This window comes from Amblyomma mixtum, chromosome 5 (assembly GCF_055824585.1).
Source record: "Amblyomma mixtum isolate Tamu chromosome 5, ASM5582458v1, whole genome shotgun sequence".
Lineage (NCBI taxonomy): Eukaryota > Metazoa > Arthropoda > Arachnida > Ixodida > Ixodidae > Amblyomma > Amblyomma mixtum.
Genome location: NC_143016.1, coordinates 25,119,713 through 25,126,467, shown reverse-complemented (window position 1 = coordinate 25,126,467; position 6,755 = coordinate 25,119,713).

Here is a 6,755-nt window from a genome sequence, read left to right as displayed (position 1 = left end):
TTTAGTCGTCCGTTATATGGGCACTATGTTGTTGCGGGCTCGGCGATGGAAGACGTGTCCCTTAGATTAAACGAGCCTATTTGCTACATGAACGACGCTATATTCACCTGAAGGAACCACTGCTAAATGTATTCACTCTCAGAAAAGTCTGCGCGTACGCCTCTTATGCACTTACGAATAAAACGCTAAGTTAGGCTGAGCCGTGCCTCATGCACAAAATGCATGCCGCGTAATTGCTGCATAGTCACTGTTTCGGTATGTGAAGGAACTTTGTACGGCCGAGCTCATCAAAAAGGCTTCTCTCCGAGCTGGCAATCTTTTAGCGCTGTAGTATTTTTCAGCATATTTGTGCTTCACTGCGAGGGCGCCAAATGTACTCCTTCCAATTTTAGGGAGGACAGCTGACATACCCATTAAAGAGTGTTACTTTTTTAGAGATGAAATAGAGAGAAGTACTGCACGTGGTAAAGAAAGCCCACAGACAAAGTTGAGAGCGGATTATTGAGGTAAGGATTTTTAGTAGTGAAGCTGATGCTCTTAAAAAGGAGCGGACGCCATGTAGCGCGGATGATGCTTGCCAGCAGGGGATAGGAGCTCATTCATCTTCAACATTGCGAGCAGCACGGCCTTTCGCGCATGGTAAGGAAGCTACTTTTCTCAATTAATAAGAATAAAAATCCGATGCGCAAGGAACTGTCGAAATTCAGCTTCATCAACCGTCTCCATCATCCCAAGCTTCCCACTCGGTCTTCGTAATCTAGACAGATGGGGTTCAGCCGACGCGCGAATGCAGTCGTGATGCAGGCCGGATATAGGCAGCTTCCTTGCACTGCCACAACTCCTTCCGTCGGCTTAGTAGTAGTAGGAAGCTGGACCTCCATGTTTGTGTTGCGTGCTGGGTGTTATTGCAGCAATAAAAAAAAGTAAACAATTTAATCACGACGAACGAAAGTCATAGATGGCTTAAAACCTCTGCATCAGGAAACGAAAGCCACGGTTGGGTATCTTGCGAACGTGGACAACCTGCTAGCATAGTTGGTTTCCCGGGAGTTGCTCAATCCCTGTTTGATCACAGTTGGGAAAGTTGAGTAAAATGGCGCCTCTTTAGAACCTGTTGCACCTTCCTGCGTGAGAGCGTGCCCTCTGGTTCAAACGAACAGTCGTTCCTCCAGCAGCTGCTTGCTCTATTATAACAACTATTAACACTGTCTAAATTGCCTGTGCAGTTATATATGTATGTTCACCTCTCCTTCGGCCAGGAGTTCAAGAGCCAGCCTAACTCTGTTGGGGTAGAACGGAGGCTCAGCATGCGTTTACAATTTTCATTTTTAAAATGCATCAACGCTGCAGTTTTCCTACGTCCTGTATATGTCAAAAAATTCTACGGTCAATCCAGAATTTGACTTCAAAAAAAAAAAAAACGAAGGCTCCTTTTAATGAAGTATTTTTATTGAATGAATCCAACAAGGGAAATGAGAATCAGTAAAAACCTCAAAATAAACTTCAATGACTGATTCATATTTAAATCAACTGTACCCTCACATCATTTTCCTTTGAGAACACTAGCAGATGCTTTGTCGTTCGTTCCAGAACTGTTCAAACAATAAACATGTTGTAAACTCTTTCGCACTGACATAAATCAACTTAAAGTTGTAGTTGAAGAAAACAATCGTGCATGGAGTATGGTCTCGTGGGGACGTTATTACGAGGTCTTCGCCTGATCCATAACTGCGAAGTGGACCTATAAAGACTATGCAAGAATTTAAATTGATTTTTTTTCCATCGAGGGCCAAATCTTTTTGGGACAGTGTTATATTTTAGCCATCTAATAGTGCTCAAGTGATAACGAGCTCTCTCTGTGCTTTATATTTTTCTTAACACCATCTTATCGAAGTGGAATGCTTGCCCGTTACGACTCCGTTACTTTTGTCCCAACTAAACAGCAGTAATAAGTCTGGAACAGTTCGCTAGCTAATAATTCTATTTTTCCCGCGTATGACTCAGCAAACTCGGCAACGAGGTGCGGCAGAAAATAGAGACCAAGTAAAAATATGCTTTAGCTGAAGAGCTAAACAACTGACTGAGCCTATCGTTTCTCCAGACGCCTCTACGTGCAAGGACCCGCGTGCCTTCCTCTATATTCGCGCGGTGGGCGAGGCAGCTTGCCTCGGCGTCTAGATCGTTGTCTTTCCGATGCCTATTCTGCCCGTTACTCGTCAGCCTTAATGGCGACAACGCAATCTTGCAGAATGTTGCGAAATGCTCATCTGAGACTACTGCTGGCATATACAAACAAGATGACTACAGATGCCAGCTGTTAGTGCTTATATGCGCATTTTCCAGATGGCTCACGTGCAAACAATAAGGACGAAATAATAACCTCGCATGTTTTATTTTGTTTTCTCTGCCAGAGCTGCTGGTGCCTCAGGATTGAGCATGAAGGAGCTCGAAGTACCATTGTGTAATGTCTTGACACCGCAAAATGTCAGTACTGGTGACGCTCCAGCAGCATTCGTAACCTGAAGTGACGACGAACCTAACGACGGAATAACTGTTGTTTGCAAACCGCTAGCAAGTGCGCTGCATTTATTGGAAGATTGATCTCCCGAATCCGGTTTGACATGCACGCGACAAATGCACGAATTTGTTTCATTCAGCAAACCTGCAATGACCTTCAAACGAAGTTATTACATGAGAGGGAGCATAAACACACAAATTCAAACTAATAAAAAAGCAAATGCAACTAGCTAAAAGAAAATTAACTATAGAGATGCTATCAGCAATTAGGCCCAAGTACATTAGGAATATTTTCAATGTGCAATCTTTAAAACAGATATAAAACCAAAAACAACAACCTCAGAAAAAAAACAAATACAGTTTCTAAATATTGAAAATCTGTCACAATAGAAAAGGAAGAATAAATAATAAGCAATACTAGAACGTGATAAATTTCATGACGTCCGAAAATTTCTTAATGTTCACTTCCATAGCAATGCGTGATAGCAGGTTATTCCAGTACACTGTACTGTCACATGTACATAATTTAGCGAAATCACAGCCGCAGAAACATATGCAGTTGACTGTTCATTATGGTGCAGAAATATTAATACGGGTGAATGGACTAAATCTTCGGGAAACAATGAATGACGACATTTTATGAGAGAGGGCCAAACGCGTGAATTTGCAATTACCTGACACGTTTTCTAGCTATGCGCAAGCTTTTAATTTCATGATGCCAGTGTAACTTGAGTGAACGGAATAAATAAATCTAGCTGCATGTTTTAGCAGGCATTCTAGGTGATTTATGATGCATGCTTGAGCCGGGAAAAGTGTCAAAGTGCGCATTCGATTTTATGGCGTATTAATGTAACCTACGCTCGTTTTTCTGAGGTGTGACGGAGATGTGTATCAGATTACGTTTTAAAATGCTCAAGGAAAGGTTAGCAGTTGCCAGATAAAGTTGATGTGATAAGTGCATGTTAAGTTGGAGTGAAAATCGATTCGAAGATTCTATTGTATAATATTGACTATTTTGCCGTCATTCAAACGAATTCGTAATTAGACCTAATACACCACCTTTATCTCTAATGGACTGTCCGAACGCGTCTATAACATTGTGCAACTTCATCGTCAGCACCCTCGGGTTACGCTAGCCATGTCAGTGCTTCCAAGAATTCTAAATCAGGAAAAAATGCTCTTTAGGATCTCAGCGAGTAAGACAGAAAACGAGCAGTAGAGCATCGTACCTAAAACACTCGCTGGTTAACAAGGAGCCAAGCCTGGTTAGGTCGAGTAGAAGATTGCCGCCACCAATCTGTCCATAAAAGACATAGCTCCTTGCTGGTATCATGTAAGGATTCTTTGAGGCACCCAACAGGATAACTGCATAAAGATGATAATGGCAAAAATTCTGAAAAACTTAAAGAAATTTGGTATTTTTGAGCTGCACGGCATAGCAGAAGTTGCAGAAGAGATAAAACTAGCAGAAGAAAGCACGTGCGAGCTATATAAATTCTAATATGCCTGCTAAGTGCTGTTTCGCGTTCATCGTGTGGAGGAAGAAGGTGGTTTTTAATGCTTATTACTCGATTTGCTTTGCCTTATTACGATCAATTAAGACCTGGCTTCTATGCCTGTAACGTGGGTACATCCGTTTTCGTTGGGTGCAGCCAGTTAGGCAATATGACAATGCCGTGATAACCTGTGACGTCTATAACCACATACTTCACTTCACTTCACTTCACTTTAATACCTTAAAGACCCTCGTTAGAGGGTATTACATAAGGGGTGGGGCACACAGAAATGAAAAACAGAATGACTAACAGATAAGTTGAAAGTTATACAAATATAAGATTATCACTGAGCAAGTACACGCGTGATTTCTTCGATGAACAATGATTGGCATGTGATAGCAGCAAGTTCTCAGGGAAGGCCGTTCCAGTCGTTCGCGGTCCGGGGGAAGAATGATGAAGAAAATGTAGTGGTGCGGGCGCGAGGTCGTGACACTTGCTGCTGATGGCCGGTGCGGAGGGAGATGTGTGGTATTGGTGCGCAGATGTAGGGTTCCTGTCGTAGCTCAGAGTAAAAAACTTGTGGAACAAACATAAACTAGCAAAGTAGCGGCGATGAGCAAGGGTAGGTAGGCTGGACTGTGATTTGAGGGATGATATGCTGATATCAAAAGAATACGATGAATGAATGAATCTAGTTGCTCGGTTTGAACTGCTTCAATTGAATTACAGAGATATGCTTGCTTTGGAGACCAGATGGGAGATGAGTACTCTAATTTTGATCTGACTAATGATTTGTATGCGAGGAGCTTGACATGCTGAGGTGCAGAGCGTAGGTGTCGCTTTAAGAATCTTAGTGTTCTGTTGGCGGATGATATGATGTTTGAAATATGCGTATTCCATGTAAGATCATGACAAATATGAACACCAAGGTATTTGTATGATTGGACAAGATCGAGAGGAAAGTTTGATATGCTGTATTGGAACAGAAGAGGGTAACGGCGACGATGGAACGACATATATTTGCATTTACTTGTGTTAAGTGTCATTAGCCATTCACTGCACCAGTCTTGCACATGAGTTAAATTATTTTGAAGGGATTGTTGGTCGAAGGTGTTAGTGACTGTTCTGTAAATAACACAATCATCAGCAAACATCCGAATATGGCAATCTAATTTCTCAGGTAGGTCGTTAATATAAATTAGAAACAAGAGTGGCCCAAGGACGGATCCTTGGGGCACGCCTGAGGAGACTGGTAGGAGGTCAGACATTTGGTTATTGACAACGACTGATTGGAAGCGGTGAGTTAAGAATTCTTTTATCCATGCTAGTATGTCGGGATGCAAATTTAGGCGAGAGAGTTTTAGAAATAAGTGGTTATGAGGTACCTTGTCAAATGCTTTAGCGAAGTCGAGAAAAATTGCGTCAGTTTGGAGGTTAGCATGAAGGTTGGCATGCAAGTCATGAACGAAAAGTGCTAGTTGACTTTCACATGAGTATCCTTTGCGAAATCCGTGCTGCGATGAGTGAAAAAAATTATTTGAATCCAGAAAGTGCATTGTTAAAGAATAAATGACGTGTTCCATGAGTTTACATGGTATGCTGGTGAGTGATATGGGTCGGTAATTAAGTGGTGAATCTTTGTTACCCGACTTGTGGACCGGAACGACCTTCCCCACTTTCCAGTCATGGGGTATGACACCTGTAGAAAGAGACTGTGAGAACAGCAGGCATAAAAATTTGGCAGAAGTATGGTTAACGTTTTTTAGTACCTTAGTGTTGATTTCGTCTAAGCCGGCAGATGATGACAGTTTTACTTTACCTATGAGACATGATATGCCGGCCTCAGAGAAAGTAACGGCTGGCATTAAACTCCTTTGGTCATTTGCTGTCTTGAGGGGGGGGCGGTTCCTGTTCGTGAGTGAATACAGATGCGAAAGCAGAATTAAATATGTTAGCACACTCGACATCGGAAACAGCACGCCCGGAATCATCAGTCAAGGTAAACTAAACTACTAAACTACACTGGTCACTGTGCCCAACCCTAACATTTTACAAACATGCAGGGTTCGTCCATGCTCCACTGGGTCTTCGCGTTACCTACCTCGAATAATCCGAAACCTACACAATTACTCTCTCCCTCGTTAAGGTGGACCGCACCTCCCACGGTGCTCTGCCCAACACTACAGCCGCTCTAGTGGTCCCAATGCCACCTCCGTCGTTACATCGCACCGAACCTCAGCGCCACCTCACCCATTTTAACAGGCAACCAACGCAGACATTGGCCATGTATTCAAGTTTCTCTCTATCCTTCTCCTGATGCTCAGGCCTTGTTTTTTATGTGCCTTTTTCTCCAAGTAAAGTGAAGGAATTATTGAGATGCTCTCTCGTTTCCAGTCGATCGTTTTTTCAGATTCATAGTAATATTCCTTGGCATCTTCGGCGCTACGAGAGGCTGTGAAAAAATCTAAACTTTCCCTGCCAAGCTGGAAGCCTTACTAGGCAGCAAAATAAAAGTTCCTAATTAGTTCATATGTGACATCAATATTGTAGGATAACTTAGAAAGGGCATTACCGAATCGGGATTTTTTAAGCGCCTCACCTTAGCAGCTTGGGAGGAGCTGAACGAGAAAGCAAAATGGCGAAGTTAAAATTTTAGTCGAATGACAACCCATCATGCCTTGATATAAGTTGCGTTTCAGAACTTTTAACATTCCTCACTCAGAAGTTCTTTATATTAGGGAG